This window comes from Mus musculus, chromosome 12, assembly GCF_000001635.26.
Source record: "Mus musculus strain C57BL/6J chromosome 12, GRCm38.p6 C57BL/6J".
In the NCBI taxonomy this organism is placed as follows: Eukaryota; Metazoa; Chordata; class Mammalia; order Rodentia; family Muridae; genus Mus; species Mus musculus.
In genome coordinates this window covers 112,406,615-112,427,447 of record NC_000078.6, presented here as the reverse complement: position 1 = coordinate 112,427,447, position 20,833 = coordinate 112,406,615, and the positions used below count along the sequence as shown (strand labels likewise).

Below are 20,833 nucleotides of genomic sequence, written 5' to 3'. Positions count from 1 at the left end.
CAAGGCCTGAGAGAGCCTGTCCTCTCTAAGCCTTACACCTGCCAGTGAGTTCTTCATTTTCTCTGTTACCTGTTGAACCTGGGGTCAGCTGTAAGGAAGGGCAAGCCACTAGGCAGCTGATATCCCTGCACATAAGGACCACATGCCACCTGCTGCTGAGCTGAGCCCCACACTCCTGTTGGGAGTGTAATGGTCTGGGTCCCTCTAGACTATTACACACACACACACACACACACACACACACACACACACACACACACACATCCCCTTAGTAGACTCAGGAGACTCAGTCCCTGGGGACCAGGCGTAAATGTAACACAGTGGCTATCTGGAGGGTCCCTGGAAGCATTGGGGACCAGATGCTGATGATGGCCCTAAGTAGTTATTCTGCCTGGTTCCTTGGTCGGAATGGAGATGAGAGCCTACGCTGCCATATCCATGGCCCTTTGGGAAGTATGGCAGAGAGCAGGAGGCTTTCTCTGTGGATGTGGGTGGGTTAGGCTGCCCGTGAGCCGTGGCGGGATGGAGTGAGGTTTTCTCTGGGCTGTTGCCCAGCTGGTGAGTCAGAGGTAAAACTCACCTCAGCGGGGAGCAGGGGTACTTGAGATGCCTCATCAGCAGGACAGTGCCAGGGCCTCGGGGAACAATCTTCTTCAGACTCACCATGGCAGCAGAGCTCATTCCGAAATCCTACGACTCAGTAACTGTGCTCAGGCCCTGGCAGGGTTTGATCATCCTAGAAATTATATTGCTGGCTGGTCCCATGTGAGGGAAACTCAATTACATAGAATTGGGAGCAATCACCATTTCATTGGCTGTGGAGATGTGGGGTCCCTGAGCCGAGGCCAGCCTGCAGATCCCAGAATGCTGACGAGCAGAGCCGAGTGTGGCCCAGCTCCCAGGATCCTGTGAGTGTCACCTGTGGCGATTACAAGCCCTCAGGCTGATACCAGTGGCCTTTCCCAGGGCCTGAGGAGAAAGCTGTCTACACCACATAGCACCTTAACAAAGAGGCCCACGGACATAGCGTGGGCCATGGCTGTCCTGGGCTGAGGCTGAGGGCAGATTTAGATCATTCCAGGCAGTGACATATCTATCCATTCTAGGAAACCCAGCATGCCTGGCCAGCCCAGAATGTGGGGCCCTGACCTGGCAGGAGATGGCAGCTTTCCCATGTTGTGGCCCCAAACCCATTAGTGAGGATTCTATGCTTCTCAGACAGATGGGAGACTCGGCATCTCAGCTGAGTCTAGGAGAGTTGGGGCAGCCCGTGTCGTGTCTTTGACTGTCTGCAGACCCTCAGGGAAGTGTCAGGCCGGCTCTCTTGTATCTCTTTCTGTAGCAGCAGTTAAGTTCCCCTCTCTGTTGCTGCAGTGTGCCTACAGGCACTGCCAGTGTCTCCCAAATGCTCCTGGTGAGGACAGAGTCAGCTATGAGCACCCCATTGGCAGTGTTCTCTTCTGTATCTAACAGTACTTCCCCATACCCAGCAGCACCCCCCTTTCCTGCACCCACCAACACTGCCCCCTCTTGGCCCCATCTACCCACCCACTCACCGCCTGTCTCTGCAGACAGCATTATAGGACAGTGTCATTCGCAGCGGTGTGGCCTCTGTGAGTGGTTGTGGTCCTGAGTGTCTCAGTCCCTGCTCTCCTTTCCTTCCTTACTGTTGTGGACTATACACTGACTCCAGCACAGGAACACACTGTAGTCTCCCCAGACCCCACCATGAGACTCTTCATCTCCTGCTCCCATGTCCCAGTGGGTGTGGCGTGGTGACTGAGGCATTGACAACCTTTTCCATCCACACCTGCTGCGTTGAGGTTTTTAGGTGTTCTTGTAGCTCTCAGGAGTTTTATGTGGCTACAAGGAATGATCTTAGGAATTGTGCAGAGCTCACAAGGCACCTCCCCTGTGTGGGCTGCTGTCTGTGCGGTCTTCCTTCTCCTTGGTGGGTGAGGACCCTCCTCATCTGTCATTGTTTCTTTGTCTTTTGTCCCTCCCTCTGCCCTTCCGCTCAGGTCTCCCTCCCCTAGATTAGCCTCCCAGTGTGAACACTGTCTCATCTGGTCTCTGCTCTTGAGTCAGCAATCATCGTGGTGCCTCCTCCTCTGGGGAGCCTGAGGCCCTCAGCACACTGCAGTGTCCGAGCATGAGGGTGCCCTTCACTTTATCCATGTGTAACAAACAGCTTCTCGGTGGGCCTCCTGGTTTAGCGGTTTAAGGTTCCTCCTCTCGTGAACAAATGCCAGGGCTTGAAGCTTCCCTCTTGGATCTGTGTGTATCGGCTGCTTGCTCTCTGCCAAAGCAGATTGTTCCCTACTGAAGCAAGACTATATAGGCTGTTAGGAGCTGAGCTGGGCCACCTCCTGTGATGGATAGTTTTAAGCTGTCAACCTAGAATCACCTGGAAAGGGAATTGCAATGAAGAATTGTTGGGATCCGGTTTGCCTATGGAAGATAACCTTGACTAGTGAGAAGGTCTGCCCCCTGTGGGTGGCATCATTCCCTGGCAAGGAAACCTGGAGTGTAAGAGAGGAGATGATATGCTGAGAATTAGCATGCCTGGATAGGTTCTCTGCTCCCTCCAACATGGACATAGCCGAGAATTGGGAACCAAATAAGCCCTTCCTCCCATATGTCGTTTATTTTATCACAACAGGGAGTTAAACTAAGACACCTTCAGATCACAGGTTGATGTCCAAACCCCAGGGCCTTAGCACATGATTATATTTAGACCAAGGATCTTTAAGGAAGTAACGACAGTAAAATACAACCACTAGGGTGCTCCAATCCACCGAATTGGTGTCCTCATATAGAAGGAAGAGATCGGAACAAAGACATACCCAGAGAGATGACCCTGTGAGACTCGGGAAGAAAGCAGGAAGGTGAGTGGCCATGCCTGGCCACCTCAGGCCTCCAGGACTGCAGGCACGGAATGCCATCTGTGCAAACTTGCAGGCTGGGTGCTTCTCTAGCAGCAGAGCACAGCGAAGAGCCTAGGACCTGGGGCTTTGTGAGCCAAGATGGTTTTTCTTCAGATGGCGTTGGAATGCTGCTTTCTAGGATCACTGAGAGGCCCATTTCCCTGCCAGCATCCATGCTGGCCCCCTCCCCCAGAGCACTGTACCAGCCTGTCAGTTTGCCAAGGTGGGTTTCCAGTGAGAGCCCCTCCCTCGTCCATCTGTACTTTCCCAGATACTGGAGACTTCAAGCTCTTACACTGATGTCATACGTGCGATCCCAGGTTTTTCTTGTAGTACTTAAATTTTTATTTTACCATTACTATCCTTTAAAAAAAAGATTTACTTTTTATTTTACTTTATGTGTATGGCTGTGCACCACGTGCATGCCTGGTGCCTGAGGAAGTGAGAAGAGGATGTTGGCTCCCCTCAGATGGAGTTGTGGAGAGTTGTGAGCTGCCATGTGGGTGCTGGGAATTGAACTTGGGTCCTCTGAAAGATCAGCCAGTGCTCTTAACCCCTGAGCCATCTCTCCAGCTATTACTATTATTCTTAGTTATGTGCATTTGTGTGTGTGTGTGTGTGTGTGTGTGTGTGTGTATGGTGTGTGCTGTTGAGTCTCCTGGAGCTGGAGTTAGGCAGTTGTGAGCCACTTGGTGTGGGTGCTGGGAACCACACTCGGGTCTTCTGCAAAGGCAGTGTGTACTCCTTCCTTGTGAGCCGCTATTTTGTTTTACTTTATTCTATGTGAATCTTAAAGTCCACTTAAACTTCATCTTAAAGACATGAGTGGTCCTGCTTTTACTTCTTTTGGAGGGAGCTAGCCATTGTCACCTTATTTATGAATGGAATAAAGCCTGTGGTCCAGTATCAACTTCCTGCCTATCCCAAACTCATCTCCAGCCTTCCAGCCCATCCCACACCTGGTGCAAGCTGCTCTCTGCTCTGTCAGCTTTCCTTCCTCATCCTGGGCCACTTGTTCTTTAGGAGCCCTCCTTCTATGTGGACTTCATACGTGTCAACAAGACACGGACTGTCCCTGGGCTCTGTTGGGATTCTGTAGGGATATGATGCAGGGATGCTGGGAAAAAATTTTTTTTTTCTTTCTTAAAAGTGCCAGCCAGGAAGACCTCATGTATTTCTAGAGTTCTTCAATCAGATTTTGTCATTTTCTTCATTGTAACTGTGTCAGCTGGGCTGTTACCTGGAAACCACCCGCCACTCAGGTGACTCAAGCAGAGGGAATTCAACGCAGGAGCTGGTGATAGGTTGGGAGAAGGGAGGGCCATCTTGGGTGATGAGGCTCGGAGCAAGAGATGACTTCTGCTCCAAGCTTGGCTAGAGGAGTTACAACCACGGACAGAGCTCCTCAGGCCTGCCAGGGGTCAAGGAGAAAAGGGCTTTGAGTGAGAGCTGCAGCCACCAAGGGTCCTCACTGCTGCCAGAGGTAATACTGGGAAGTCTGGGGGCGCAGGGGAGGGACAGGGAGGAGGAGTCCCTGCCTTGCCTGGATTCCTTCCCATTGGCTGAGGGGTGTGTGAGGACCTGCAGAGCTCAGTGGGGACCCTAGGGAGACTTTTCCAAGCACAGACAGGGGCCGGGCACAGGGTTCCATGCCTGTCAATCATCCCTGAGTAGTTTATGATTTTCTCAATACTCATTTTCCCTCATTTTCCATTTTTATTATTTGAAACAGATGATATATTGATTTCTGTATAATTATATGACACACTCTCAGCCTACCATGCTTTCTTGTTAATTCTAATTTTAAATACAATATCTGGATGTGTAAGAAACCAAGCCTTTGAGGTCCGTGTGCAGCTCAGTAGCAATGTGCTTGCCCGGAGCGTCTCAGGCTCTGAGTTTGACGATTCCGAACAGTACAAAACAATAAAGAAGAAAGACCTACTAGTTTCCTGGCTTCCAAATTTCATGTTTTGTTTTCTCGTCTATTCGTGCCTGTCAGAACCCTGAACACCATGTTAAATCGTGTCCGTAGTGTCCCTGACTAATTCTGATTTGCACTGTCGTAGCTCCGTGTTTTGTGAGTGGGGTTTTGTTTCTGCCCAGTGAATACGCATTCTCTAAAGGCAGCTGGTGGCAGCTAGAGGGTTGGCTGACTCTCTTCTGTAGAGCAGTGGAAGGAGGCAGTGCTCGAGGGGGTCAGTCAGCGCCTTCCTTCTACAGGCAGCAAGCCAAGGTCTGCATGGCTTCAGCTTTAAGTCCCTGATCCCCCAGGATGACACCAGAGTGGAAGGGTCAGGAGATAGTTGCCATTGTGGTAGCACATGTGGCTGCCACTGTGGAGTCCCTGCGGTGGAACAACACATAAACTTCACATAGAAGCTTCGGCCATAGTGACAGGAAACCAAGAGAAGCCAGGGCCGGCCTGCCTTGACCCTTTCAGCCTATCTTCCAGCGCTGCAAAGGCCCACAAGCAGGACTCAGGTAAGATGCCATCAAGACAGGCGGACTTGAGGTAGACGTGCAAGTCTGAAGTGCCTTCTGCTGATGCCCTGTAGCCTGGGCTCCAAAGGCCCTCAATTGGCAGCCATGTTAGTGCTGTTTGGTTCAAGTTGCTTTTGTGAAACTGACTGCGGAGCTTTGTCAAAGGCCCTCTCTGCATCTTTGGATGGCTTGACCACTAGGTAGCTACGGTTTGGATGCACAATATTCTCCGCAGGTTGCTGCATTTGGATCTTTGGTCTGTAGCTGGGGGACTGTGTTGGGAGATTGTGGATCCTTTAAGAGGTGGGGCCTAGCTGCAGAGAGTGAGTTAGTAGGGGCCAAGCCTTGTGAGTCATAGCCTGGTCCTGCATGCCACCAAGTTTCTAATCTCCAAGCTCTGCCACACCCTCATGGCCTTGACCCTCTGGAACAGTGAGCCAAAATAAATCCTTCCTCCCTTAAGTTGCTTCTTTTGGGTATTTCATCAGAGCAGTGAGGAAAGTAACCAACACAGTTAGACACAGGGGATGAAGAAGCTGCGCCTCCAGGTACAGGACCACCCGACATTAGTGCTTAAATCTCCATTTGATGGTTTTTATTTGATTCTTCTAAAATTCTTCTTTCTTTCTTTTTTGTATAAACAATTTGACTTCTAATTATCTTTTTCTGTTCTCTTCTAATTATATATAACTATATATAACTACACACACTCACACACATATATATGTATATATGTGTGTATATATATATGTGTGTGTGTATGTGTATATATATATATATATATATATATATATATATATATATACACACACATACACACACACACACACACACATTTCCCTGGCCTCACAAATTATCCTAGAATTTTTTGTTCTTCCCCACATTCTAGAATTTTCAAAATAACTTTAGAATTGTTAGTACAGTTACAAATGTACATTAGTCTGGCCATACTGACTGAAAGAATAGTGTAACTAAGATATGGTGTATGTGCTATGTGCTCTACCCACTTAAAGCAGATAAGCGGATGTGCTTTGTGGTCTCCACAAGATTGTGTGGCAAGACCATAACCTAATTTATTTATTTATTTATTTATTTATTTATTTATTTATTTATTTTCAGCAAACAACTTTTATTGTTTTCTGAACTCTTTTTTTCCATTTTTTATTAGGTATTTAGCTCATTTACATTTCCAATGCTATACCAAAAGTCCCCCATACCCACCCACCCCCACCCCCCTACCCACCCACTCCCCCTTTTTGGCCCTGGTGTTCCCCTGTACTGGGGCATATAAAGTTTGCGTGTCCAATGGGCCTCTCTTTCCAGTGATGGCTGACTAGGCCATCTTTTGATACATATGCAGCTAGAGTCAAGAGCTCAGGGGTACTGGTTAGTTCATAATGTTGTTCCACCTATAGGGTTGCAGATCCCTTTAGCTCCTTGGGTACTTTCTCTAGCTCCTCCATTGGGAGCCCTGTGATCCATCCATTAGCTGACTGTGAGCATCCACTTCTGTGTTTGCTAGGCCCCGGCATAGTCTCACAAGAGACAGCTACATCTGGGTCCTTTCAATAAAATCTTGCTAGTGTATGCAATGGTGTCAGCGTTTGGATGCTGATTATGGGGTGGTTCCCTGGATATGGCAGTCTCTACATGGTCCATCCTTTCATCTCAGCTCCAAACTTTGTCTCTGTAACTCCTTCCATGGGTGTTTTGTTCCCAATTCTAAGGAGGGGCATAGTGTCCACACTTCAGTCTTCATTCTTCTTGAGTTTCATGTATAACCTAATTTATGAACACTTAGGTCACTCCCAAAGGAAACCCATCTATTGCGCTCACTCCGGTTCCTCCCCACCGAGCTCTATAAAGGAGGAAAAACCTCCTTTTCCTCTGCCTCCCCTCTCTTAGCACAGGAATGGGTCTCACACTCAAGTGCAGCACGGGTAAACACTTTCTCTCTTACAGCCATGCAGTCTCCATTGCATAGATGTAATATCTTCTACCCCCACCCCTGGGGGGCAGGAATCAATGGATGGAAAATTTGGCTGTTTCCATGTAAACCTTCTTAAGGAAGGAGCAGCAATGACTATACAGGTCAGTGAGGTGGTGGGCGTTTGGTTTCTCTTGAGTGGGATTATCAGGTCATATGGCAGATCTGTGTCTGGGGTTTAAAAACCAGCAGGCTGTCTTCCTCAGTGACTTTGGGGTTCTGCAGTGTCCCCGCCATGCCTTGGGGGTTCGGCCTCTGTGCTCCTCTGCTGGACCTGCTTTTCCCAGGCTGGCTGAGTCCAGCCGTGCTGGTAGTGTGGCACGGAGCCTCATTGTGAGTCTGATTTGTGGTTCCCTAGTGAGTAACGGCACAGAGCAGCTCTTCATATGCATGCTGTTTGTATATTTTCTTTGAAGAAATGTCTACTCAAGCCCCTTGACTACCTTTAAATTGTGTGATTTGTCTTGCCAGTGGATAAGGAATGTGTGTGTTTCACAAGTGTGTAATACAAGTGCTTTGCCACACAGCTGATTGGTAGGTATTTTCTCCTGGTCTGTGGGGCTGTGCCTCTCCCTCTCCCTCTCCCTCTCCCTCTCCCTCTCCCTCTCCCTCTCCCTCTCCCTCTCCCTCTCCCTCTCCCTCTCCCTCTCCCTCTCCCTCTCCCTCTCCCTCTCCCTCTCCCTCTCCCTCTCCCTCTCCCTCTCCCTCTCCCTCTCCCTCTCCCTCTCCCTCTCCCTCTCCCTTTCCCTCTGCCTCTTTCTAGGACGTTGTTGATAGCACATAACTTTATTTTTTAAGATTTATTTATTTATTTTATGTATATGAGTACACTGTAGCTGTACAGATGGTTGTGAGCCTTCATGTGGTTGTTGGGAATTGAATTTTAGGACCTCTGCTTGCTCCCGGTCAACTCTGCTTGCTCAGTCCCTGCTTGCTCCAGCCCAAAGATTTATTTATTATTATACATACATACACTGTAGCGGTCTTCAGATGCACCAGAAGAGGGTGTCAGATCTCATTACGGGTGGTTGTGAGTCACCATGTGGTTGCTGGATTTGAACTCAGGACCTTTGGAAGAGCAGTCAGTGCTCTTACCCGCTGAGCCGTCTCACCAGCCCCCCAGCATATAACTTTAAATCCTGACGTAGTTTATCCACCTCTTTGTGGCTCGAGCCCTTGGTGCCATATCTAAGAAGCGACTGTCTAACCCCAAGGTCAGGATGATTTATGCCGTCCTTTACAGCTTTATCTCCTGCCTTCAGGTCTCTCGCCTGCATTTGGCTCTGGAGCTCAGGGAGAGTGAACGTCCCTTGCTCATTCTCTCGTGTGGACACAGCTATCTTGACTCCCCATGCCAGCACCCCCGCCTCTGCCTCACTGTGCTGGGACCCTCCCGGAATCCAACTGACTATGGCTGGAGAGCTTAAGTTTGGGCTCCTCGGTTACATCCAGTGGAACTGGCCGCGGACTGTGCACCAACTGTTGTATTTTTACATATGATCTGGAACCAGAAATTCAAGTCTTCCCATTTTACTCATCATCTTTTTAGGTGCACCCGTCCCCGTTATTCAGATCCCCTAAGTTCTCATAGGCACATTGGAATCAGCTAGGCAGTGAAGCCAGCTGGGGATCCTACCGGAAGCTACCGGAAGCTACCGGATCCTGTTGGATTGGTAGAACAGTCTGAGGAGCAGAAGGTCCTGACGACATTTAGCATCTGGGCCAGGAGCTTGTGTTTCCATCAGCTCCGATTCTCTTCAGTTTCTTTCAACCCTGTTTATAATTCCCAGCGTGCAGCTCGTACCCTCCTTTCTACGTTTTTATCTAAGTGTTTTATTTTTCTGATGCTGTTGAAAATGAAAATTCCCTTAATTTAATTTCGCATTGCCTATCGCCTTTTGTGTATTAAGCTCACACCCTGCATCTTTGTGCAGCTCACACGCAGTTCTGATTGGCTTCCCTGAGTGCGGGTTCCCTGGGACTTCCTGTGTATAGAATAGCATCATGAGGAAATAGAGACGTCTGCCTTGTTATATCCCAGCCTCGGTGCCTGCCATCCTTTTGCCCACGGATTCCTGGCTAAACCTGCCAGCACCGAGCTAAACAGAGGTGGAGGGACTGAGTCCTCTCGTTCCCCATCTCAGGGAGGGAGGCAAGAAGTTAGCGATCACCTTTCTTAGATACCTTTACTAATGTTGAGTTTCCTTTTATTCCTAGAACTGAATAAACAACCACACACCTTTCTAGGGCGAACCCACTTTGGTCCTGCTACAGGACCCTTTTTATATGTTGCTAGAATTGGCTTGCCGGTGATTTTGGTTTTTTTAAGTTTTTAATTTTTTTTGTTTATATTTATAAGGGCATTCTCTAGTGATTCTGGCCCGTTTGTTTTCTTCCTTGTGACCTCTTGGTCAGGTTTCCCTTACAGGGCTAGTTCTAGCTCCATCCAGCGAGTGAGAACGTGTCTCCCCCCCCCCCCCCCCCGTCTCTCAGTGCTTAGATGATGGTAGGAAAGACCCTCTTGAACACCTGTTACACCCCTTCCCCAGTGAGTCCAGGATCTGGATGCTCTTCCTAGAAAATAGGCATTTTTGTTGTTGTTTGTTTTGAGATGGGGCTCTGTATGTAACCCTGCCTTGCTTGCAACTCACTATGTTGACAGAGTAGAGTGCCGTCCAATAGTGAGCCACTTGTCTGCCTCCCAAGCGCTGGATTAAAGATGTGCGCCACCAAGCCTGGCTATGGTTTGCTGTTGTTTTAAACCTCTAACTCGAGCTCCTGCTATAAGTCTGACAAGATTTTCCTAGGTCTTTTTGAACCAGGTCTGGTTAGTTTTCTCTTCCGGTGAGTGTGCCCACCTCCTCAAGTTCTCTGTGCCATTGGTACGTAACTATTCACAATATTCCTTTCAAGGCCAATAGCATAGATCCAGAGGTTCGAGCCTCTCTCTTTTCCTTGGTCTGCACAGCTCAAGATTTATTACTTTTGTTCATCTTTTCAAAGAACCCGGCTTGTGTTCACAGGGACGACACTTTCGGTGTTGGTTTTCCCGTGTTCGTTCTCTTGGTGGCTCCTCTCCCGTTTTTTACTGCTGCCTTCCTTCTGTTTGCGTTGCGCCTGCTTTGCTCCTCTTTTTCCAGTGTTTCAAGGTGGAAGAGCAGGTTACTGTTAGCGATCTACACGCTTCTGAGCGTTCTCGCGCCAGCTCCTGGGGGCTGGGCTTCCCATTTTCATTCTTGTGAAGGAACTCTCGAACTTTTGGTGAGATTTCCTCTTTGGTGTCCTGGTGTTTAGGAACGTTTTGTTTATTTCCTAGAATTTGTGAGTCTTACGTATTTCCTTTTAGCGTTGAGTTCTAACTGAATTTCCGTTGTGGAATGGAAAGAGACAACACTTGAAATCACGTCAAGCTTCTCAAATGTGTTGAGCTCTGTTTTCTTATCCAGCACACAGTCTATCCTGCCTGAAGAGTCTTAGGCGTTTTCTGGGGTGAGAGGATGCACAGTCCACTGCTGCTGGGGATGGTATTTTATCAAAATCCTCTAGATGTCATGGTACAGGTGTCGCCCCTTACTTAAAATGCGTGAGAGCAGCAGTATCAGCCCGAGGTCTTTCAGACTTTGGAATGTCCACACAGACTTTATTAGTTAAGCATCTTTAATCCAAAAATCTAAAATCTTCTGAAATTTCACAGTCATCTGCATAATTCCGTTTCTTCGTTCGCGTCCCGTGCACTAGCTGCTGTGTCCTTGCACTCTGAAGCACTCCCCGAGGTGCCTCTGGGAAGGCTGCTTCGCCAGCTGGCAACAGGTCGGCTTTGTCTCACCTTCAATTTAATGATAAGCTGCATGTAAGATTTTTTAGCTGACAGATTTTTCTTTTAACACTTTGAGCATGTCATCCTGTGGCCATCTGGCTTCCATCGCTTCTTACGAGGCTCCTTGGTAGCCTTATTGGGTCCCCTTTGTTTCTGAATTGCTTTTCTCTCGGTGTGTTCAGATTTTCCTGTTGGGCTCTGTCTTTGGTGTTTAGCGCACAGTGTGTCTGGCCGCGTTTCTCTCTATTCTGCCTGGATTCGGAGCCCCTTGGACAGCGGGCTTATGCTTTCCATTCAAGTTGAGGTGTTTTCGGTCATTGTTTATTCAAGTGCCCCCTTCCTCTCTCTCTCTTTCTCTCTCTCTCTCAGCTCCTGCCATCTCAGCTCCTGTGTGCTAGGTGCTAAGGGTGGGATTTGCTGGCCACCAAAAGTGCCCCCAGTAGCAAGCTGGACTAGTAAGACAACAGCAGCAAGCTGGCCCACGGATCTAATGCAGTCCCTGAAAGGAAGTGTCTGTGAGTCGTGTGGGTACAGATGACTGAAATACACACATTTGCAGAGGAAGAACAAGTGTCCCTTGCAGAGGAAGGACAAGTGTCCCGTGCAGAAGTTCAAGTGACTTGTGTAAGCACGGTGCTCTCCCTGGTCATCAGACACTCCTTCCAAAGGCAGCAGAAGGCAAGTGGGAGAGGAGACTCATTCACTGCAGACAGAAATCCGACAAGCTGGTTTCATTCGGTAATAGGAATGCCCTTGGACAGGTGGTGTTGCCGCGAGGTGGGAGGGGGCACTTACCTCTGTCTTTCCCTCTCCGAGCCACGGCTCATTAGTGGCTCTCCCACAATCCCCTACTTTCTTGTCTTTGAGAACCTGGGCTTATTTTCCAGGCTCCTCACCTGTCTCCTATGGTTTCCATCTCCCTATGCTTCTCTTGGTTTGTATTTCTGCAGCCCAGTCCACCAACTTGAGCATCATCTTCTGCTCCTATTCTTTCTATCTTCAGGAACGAAGTCTGAAACACATGTGACTCTCCTCAGATACTTATCGCAGTCACCCCTTTGGTCCAGCTTCTCCTCTGGGTCCTCCACAAGCTCCGAGCACCTCTGGTTGTTACTGTTTTCTTTTCATTTCGCCCCTGGTCCATGCCACTGTCTTTCCTTGGGTGACTGTGATCCAGAATTGTTTATCACACCGACTGCCAACAGCTGCTGTGTAGGTGGCAAAGGCCAGGTGGTAGCTAGCCCTTCTCAACCATGACTGGTACAGAGCAGGCATGGTACAGTCTTGGGTTCCCTAGGTTGCTGTATTGTCTAGCTTTTTTACTGTTGCCCCAAGATCCAGGCAGGAAGGACTTGGCCATCATGAAGCAAGCAAAAGAGTGAGTGACCTGAGGCCACAGCAGACCTCCCATGGCCATACTCCATACAGGCACGTACATGTCACACAGGAGGCCAGAAGGCACGTGCATGTCACACAGGAGGCCAGAAGGCACGTGCATGTCACACAGGAGGCCAGAAGGCACGTGCATGTCACACAGGAGGCCAGAAGGCACGTGCATGTCACACAGGAGGCCAGAAGGCACGTGCATGTCACACAGGAGGCCGGAAGGCACGTGCATGTCACACAGGAGGCCGGAAGGCGCGTGCATGTCACACAGGAGGCCAGAAGGCACGTGCATGTCACACAGGAGGCCAGAAGGCACGTGCATGTCACACAGGAGGCCAGAAGGCGCGTGCATGTCACACAGGAGGCCAGAAGGCACGTGCATGTCACACAGGAGGCCAGAAGGCACGTGCATGTCACACAGGAGGCCAGAAGGCTCGTGCATGTGAAGGCCCATGCTATCAGTCTCTCACATTCTCTGGAAGCAGATGTGTCTTACTTGCTTCACACGCTAGCCAGTTCTGTTCCACAAGCCACAAATCCTTTTCAAGGTGACAGAAACCAACAACTTTCTCTCTTATAGCAGGAAACTGTCAGGAACCACCAAGGCCTCCAAACAGCTGAGAGAGAGACTGGGGACTCATTCAGTGCTCCCCACCTCATCACTGACTCCTGGTGTCAAGGAGAAGCCAGAGATGCCCAGAGAAGAGCAACTGTCATAACACTGTGTGTAGCCTTGAGCCTAACTCCGTGAACCTTTCTTCTCTTCCAGCTGGCCCTTCAACCTGCCCATGCAGCAGGGCCTCCTTCAGCCATGTTCCCATTTAACTCTGAGCCCAGCAGGCACAAGCATCAAACGTTGTCCTGAGTCAGTTCCCTGATTCCTGGGTAAATGGTGGTTGTCATTTTTAAACTTTTAAAAGTCACATTTATTTATTTATCCATTCATTCATTCTGTATGCTTGTAGCTGTGTGTGTGTGTGTACATGTATGTTTGTAAGTGTTTGTGTGTGTGTGTGTGTGTGTGTACCATGATGTGTATATGGAGTGTCTTAGTCAGGGTTTCTATTCCTGCACAAAACATCATGACCAAGAAGTAAGTTGGGGAGGAAAGAGTTTATTCAGCTTACACTTCCACATTGCTGTTCATCACCAAAGGAAGTCAGGACAGGAATTCACACAGGGTAGGAACTTGGAGGCGGGAGCTGATGCAGGGGCCATGGAGGGGTGTTCCTTACTGGCTTGCTTTCCCTGGCTTGCTCAGCTTGCTCTCTTATAGAACCCAAGACTACCAACCCAGGGATGGCACCACCCACAAGGGGCCCTCCCACCCTTGATCACTAATTGAGAAAATGCCTTACAGCTGGATCTCATGGAGGCATTTCCTCAAGGGAGGCTCCTTTCTCTGTGATAACTCCAGCCTGTGTCAAGCTGACACACAAAACCGGCCAGTACATGGAAGTCAGAAGATAATTTGCAGGAATCACTTCTTTTCTTCTGCCACATGGGTGCTGGGGATCAAATGCAAACTGTCAGACTTGGAAGCAAGAACCCACACTGCCTGAGCCATCTTGCTGACCCTGGTGGCTATTTTTGATGGAAATTTCTGGTGTGAGAGCGTCTCTTGCAATGCATACCTGGTGGTGGCTCTATTCTTACCCAAGTCAGTTTGTCCACTAAACTGTGTGTAGATCACATCCAAAACCAGCAGGCAGCAGACAGAGGAACCCAGTCAGCCTGGCTGGTCATTTCGAGCGAGGTGTGGGAAATGTTCTAGAATCAGTCTTCTAGGAAGGTCTAGACCTGAGGTGGGGCGAGGACCATGCTCTCACTGTAAATCCATCAACGGATCCCAGGCAAAAACCAAGGGCTGCTCAGGAGGCTGCAGGTGGAATTGGCCTCCTGCTGCAGCCCAGATGCTGAGAGGAACATCCTTCTCTACTCAGACACAGAGCTGCTCGGCCTGGCACAGGACAGTGTAGCACTTGTATCCAGCCCCGGGCTGAGGTGCAAGACCATCGCAGGCAGAGTTGACAGCTCTAGTGGCCAGTTCTCACTACAGTCTGAGTGTCCAGTCAAGGTCACCAGACAAGGAGAGAGGAGAAAAGATCAGAAAAGAAGAGGTGCAGTTTGTTATTTGGGGGTTGGGCGATTTTCGTGTAAAACAATCCTAAGAAACTTTACAATTGGAATGGCTAGGTTTTGGTTTAGGGAGGTGTTAACCATCACATTAATATTCTCCAGTCAACACTAATTAGGGAACATAAAAGACAAAGACTTCCCTCTAGGAAGAAACCTCTGGGTATTTAGGAGCAAAGAGCACAGAAGGGTGGGACATCTCAATGAGGAAGTAAACTTTTCTGTCAGCCTGTTGAGGAGGTCTCACCAGCTGGACAGTTACACCATGGATAGTAAAGTCCAATTTTATGAGTACACTGATACATAATTTAAATATAATAATGTCACTTTAAATCCTAGCAGTTTCCCGTGGAACCTTCTCAGGAGGCTGGTGACTTTACCTGGACTCTCAAGGGACCAAGAAAAGCTTGGAGAGAAGCTGAGAGAGAGGGCTGTGCTCCACCCCCTGGCCAGGCCTCCCTGAGGAGACCCAGGAGATCAAAGGCTGACAGCACGTTGCAGAGGCTCAGCTGCATGCTGAGAGCTCAGTGTGCAAGGGGCTCCTCCCCACAGGCAGGATTCTGTGAAATAGCTGCTCTCTGCTCCGGCCGCATGGTAAAATGATTCACACCGTTATTGGAACCGTCAGAGAAGTACGTCCAGATGGGTCAAAGTTCCACCTTTGAGACGCAAAGCATTTAGATGGCACTCTGGCGAAATGGGAATTATGTCAAGATACAGAACAGCAAGATACAACCAGTTTGATAAAGGTGACTACTGTGTTATAGCTAATACTCTCCTCACTCAAGGCAACAGACAGTTAAAATTTAAACCACCAGCCACGCAGTAGATGGAGCACATAGAGAGCACACACAAGCAGATAACACAAATAACAGAACAATGGAAAAGTAGACACATGATAGGATCCTGCGGTTGATAGATGATGAAACCCAATGGCCAGGTAACGGGAAGAGCGCCCTCTCTCTACCAACCAGAGAAGTGCAGTTAATACAACTTTTACAATTGTCAGGCTCAGGGAGACCTTGCTGATAATGGGTAGGTTAGTTCCCGGCCACATTGCAAGGAATGTTTGCTTTCCAACCTTGAGAAAAAGCAATGTGGTGTTTCCTAACAAAGCTGGAGCTGGGCTTGCCCCTCTCCCTTCCAGACATTCTACAAAGTGACATCCAGGAATGTGCCCAGAGGAGCATGGGACCACGGAGACCGTCAGGCACAAAGGTGTCGTCCGAAGCTGCCTCTCAGCCCTGCGTGGAATGAGCAGTTGGCCATGGCATATCTCACTCGAGCAAATGATGGTGGCAAAGGTGCCAGCACCTGGCCCTGCACACTCAGATCACATAAAATGTAATGCTGACTATGAAACAACAACAACAACATATATATATATATATATATATATGCACAGAGTGATGTCATCTGTGCTAGTCTTTGCTACAGCCACGTGGCACATCACAGCAGAGGTCTCAGAAGAGAATGTGGGAGAGAGAGAGAGAGAGAGAGAGAAACACGGCTCATTTTATTTCTAATGTCTCACTCCTTAAAACAATTATCGGGTGACATGCTAGCATGCCTTAAGTCTGGGGTAAATTACACGTGATCCTATACAAAGGGTTCCAAATGTTTGCGCTGTCCCATAATGAAATGCCGGGACAAAGGACATAGATTCTGAAATAAAGAAAAATACACAGAAGAAATATAAGAAAACAAAAGATGTTCAGATAGCAGAATGGATGAGAAATGAGCCTGCAGAGCTGGGAAGAGAAAAATAAGCCATTTCAGGAATGAACGGAAGCAAAGGACACTGGGAACACAACATCAAGGACGTTCATTCATTCAACAAATAATAATTGAACACCTGCTGAGAGTCCAGCCCTGGGGACTTAAGAGGTCCCTTCCTTTCCGGAGCTGAGTGTGATTAGGGAGGGGGACAGACTGTCAGCAAGAAGCATGGGGCATCATCAGGAAGAGGTGACTGTGGGCCGAGGATGAGAGCGCCTGGCCAGGCAGCAGGGGCAGCAGAGCTGTATTCAAGAGCTGGAGGAAGCTCCGTGCTAGATCAGGAAGCCCTGAACTCAAGACAGTGTGCATGGGGGTGGGACATGGAGAGAGGAAGGAGAGCCCAGGTGAGGGAGGAGGCTCCTGAACCCCTCCAGGTAGGACATGGTTCATAAAGTCCCATTAGAGATAGGACAGACCACGTCTGTCTATCTTGGAGTGGAGACTAAGGGCCAGCCCTGGATTTATGGTGGAGCCCAGGGAGACACCAAGGTTTAGGGAAGCTGAAGCCCAGACAGGCTGAAACAGCATAAGGTAGTTACATTTATTTATTTTATTTGATGTGTATAAGTGTTCTGACTGTATGTATGTGCATTGTGTATGTGTGTGTGTATGTACATGGATGTGTGTATGTGCACCATGTGTGTACTATGTGTGTGTGTATGTGTGCACACTGTGTGTGTGTGTAGTGGCCTGAGAAGGTGTTGGATTCCCTGAAAATGGAGTTACAGGTAGTTGTGAGCTGCCGCATGAGTTCTGGGAACCGAACCTGTGTCCTCTGTAAGAGCAACAAGTACTCTTAACTGCTGAACCCTCTCTCCAGCCCCAAGCTTAAATCATGTAGAGACAGGCTGAGCATTCTGCGTCCTCCTTCAGAACAAAATGAGAAGGGAAGAACAATGAGACACATGGAAAGCCGGATCTATGGTGGGTCCAGGTAGGTTCAGAGTGGCAAGTCTCTCAGGGACCTGATTCAGGGACCAACTTTTACCCCACCAGCAGGTCAAGACTGGAAGAGATGTCAGAAGGTCCTGGGGACTGAGCCTGGGTTGCTCCAGTGTCCGTGTGACTACTATGAGCCCATAATTTCAGCACAGCACAGCACAGCACAGCACAGCACAGCACAGCACAGCACAGCACAGCACAGCACAGCACAGCACAGCACCACCTCTTCAGCAGCCAGGTGAGGGGTGGAGAAACAGAGAAGCTACCCCAGGTTGGGTCGGCTCCATAAGGGTCGGTCTCCCATGTGCCAAATTCACTTGGCCCCTCCTGGGATGGAGCATGGAGCCTCGGACACTCCTGCTGCCCTCTCTCCACTAAACTCACAGAAGAACCAGAGGTGAGGAGCCCTGAGTGATGGTCAGTGGTCCAAGGATGCGAGATATAGGGGTCCTCAGCAAAGGAAGCCCCGCCCGTGGTCAGCGAGAGGCCCTCACTAAGGTACACTCACCAAGCTGCTGCCAGGGTCAGGGCCTGGCATGGGGTAGGAGGAATGCCCAACTCTCACACACTGAGTCTGAGGGCTTGTGTCTTGTTTTCGGAACAAGATCTCACAACGTAGCCTAGGCTCCTCGCAAACGTACAATCTCCCCCCAAAGCCTCTCGAGTGCTAAGATTACAGATGTGCACCACTACGCCTGATGCTCGAGTTTGATCCTTGATGGGACCCAGGCGAGATGGTAGACTCGCTCCCAGGCTGAGCTCAGAGATGAAAGGATGCAGAACTGGTACAGTCCTGCCTAGAACTCATTTCTTGTAAAAAAAAAAAATTCAGTCCCATTGGCTGAAAGTGCCAAGAGCAGAACTCAATTGCTTGAGATCAAAGGACCGAGGCCCTGGGTCCCTGTGTGGCTCATTCATTGCTCTTCCCAGTTTTAAAGGCCTCACTCCGAGGGGGAAGGGCGGGGAGCGTGCTCAGAGTTTTCAGCCAGCAGGAACGGGCTGAGTCCCTGCCACACTCTGGACACCAACTGCTCTGAGGTCTTTGTTTTAATTTTATGTAAGTGCATGTCTTGCCTGAATGTACCTATTGTACCGTCCGTGTACCTGGTGCCCACAGAGGCCTGAAGATGGGGTCAGATCACCTGGAACGGGAGTGACCAATGGTTATGAGATACCTGCTAGGTGGGTGCCGGGGAATTGAACTCTTTTCAAGAGCAACAAGTGCTCTTAACCCTTGAGCCATTGCTCCAGACCCCCAACTGCTCTTTTGATCTGTGACCTCCCTCAGCACAGGCCCCCAACCCCCACAAGCATGTCTTCCTCTCCCCCAGCTCCTGTGTATTCAGCCACCTTCACCATCTTGTTTCTTTACTCTGATGTTTTCAGATGACGTCTCACTGTACAGTTCCAGTTGACTGGGTCTCAAGTTCACGAGGACTTGTGTCTTAGTTAGGGCTTTACTGCTGTGAACAGATGCCATGACCAAGGCAACTCTTATAAGAACAACATTTAATTGGGGCTGGCTTACAGGTTCAGAAATTCAGTCCATTATCATCAAGGTGGGAGCATGGCGGCATCCAGGCAGGCATGGTTCCGGAGGAGCTGAGAGTTCTACATCTTCATCTGAAGACGGCTAGTGGAAGACTCACTTTGAAGTAGCTAGGGTGAGGGTCTTAAGCCCATGCCTAGTGACACACCTACTCCAACAAGGCCATACCTCCTAATAGTGCTACTCCCTGGGCCAAGCATATTCAAACCATGACATCTTGTTTATACCGACCTGTGCCACACAGCTGTTGACCCAGGTCCCAATGGGCGTTCATCATTTGTGTCAGCCTGATGTGGGTCTCCCCGGCTGTCCTGGAGTCCCTTATGTTCCTTCATCTAGTTCTCCTGGGCTCTCTGCTGGGCAAGGCCTGAGTGACCTCAGCTCTAGTGGCTGCCATTGTGTCATGTGGATGACTCTTGGGACAAACAGCACACAGGGGCAGTGCAGGCTGGGAGAACTCTCAGGACAGCACACAGGGGCAGTGCAGGCTGGGAGAACTCTCAGGACAGCACACAGGGGCAATGCAGGCTGGGAGAACTCTCAGGACAGCACACAGGGGCAGTGCAGGCTGGGAGAACTCTCAGGACAGCACACAGGGGCAGTGCAGGCTGGGAGAAATCTCAGGACAGCACACAGGGGCAGTGCAGGCTGGGAGAACTCTCAGGACAGCACACAGGGGCAGTGCAGGCTGGGAGAACTCTCAGGACAGCACACAGGGTGAAGCTCCATAGCTGGCAGATTCACACTTTTAACTTTCAGGCCCATCAGCAACGCTGACCAGAGGGCAGGAAGCAGGAGCGAAGTCTCCTTGGTCTCTGACCTCCTTTCTGCTCTGAGTGTGGGAGTCTTGGCATTGAGGGTCCCTGCCTTGCTGCCCTGCTTGCTTGGTGTTTAGATTACAATCGAGTCTGTTAACCCGTTTCCAGTTCAATTCCGTTCAGCCCTCGGTCCCTTTCTCCCTCAATCCACTTTCAGCTCTGCGTAACTCATTCCATGTCACACAGTTCAATTCAAAATTCAGTCTCTATTTTGCTTAATCTGTGTTTGTGGGGTACTGCCATGCTTGCTTTGCTTGCCTGGCTTTCTGGAGCTGCTGGCAGGGCCAGGCCTGGCAAGACCGAGATGTGGGGTATAGGCAGGTATTGGGCAGGAGGCCTGGGAAAATAGTGAGGGTGTGGCTGTAGCAAGCCTTGATAGAGGGGTTAGCTGTCTGAGCTCATGTGACTGTAGCAAGCCTTGATAGATGGGTTAGCTGAGCTCCGTTTCTGCTTGGAACTCCCCTGAGTGCCTCTGAGATGCCCAGTCCTGGGAGATATGATTTACACATTGAGCCATTTCCCTCCTCTGCGTTCCCTCAATGCTCTTTGTACAACAGAAACTTCCAAGGAGGGAAATAAGTAGAACTTGTGAATAGAAGTTTCCTTCTGGTCCTGGGGATGAGCAGTCACATCAAGGCCAGGACTTCTAAGCTGAGCTCAGTTGCTACTTATGGGCAGGCCAACATCATGTTCTGCTCCCAGCATAGGGAGCTTGTGTCAGGATGGCCCATCTCCAGTGATCCTGAGCAGGGGTATCAGGTTCCAGTAGCCAGGCATGCTCCTTGCAGCTTTGTGTCCCCAGCCTCTCAGGGTAACCAGAAGCAATTCCCTATTCTGTGCATGCATGATGTATGAATGACTTAGGGAGTGTGCACGCATGAATCCTGTGTCTGGACAGGATGAGGAGGTAGAACATAAAATCTCATCTGAGCCTTGCATCAAATGCCCCTCAACACCCTATGCAGCTGCTGGGAAGTTGAGTTTGTCTAGAGCACGGCTCTCCTGGGA

At 49.5% G+C, this 20,833-nt stretch overlaps 1 long non-coding RNA gene across 1 annotated transcript; it reads left to right on the top strand.

Annotated features, from left to right (window-relative positions):
• Positions 1–4,249: 4,249 nt before the first annotated feature.
• On the top strand, positions 4,250–16,425 carry A730018C14Rik (RIKEN cDNA A730018C14 gene). Its single transcript, NR_036459.1, has 4 exons — positions 4,250–4,410; positions 7,374–7,502; positions 13,371–13,486; positions 15,080–16,425. It is a non-coding gene; the product is annotated as an RIKEN cDNA A730018C14 gene (long non-coding RNA).
• The last annotated feature ends 4,408 nt before the right edge of the window (positions 16,426–20,833 follow it).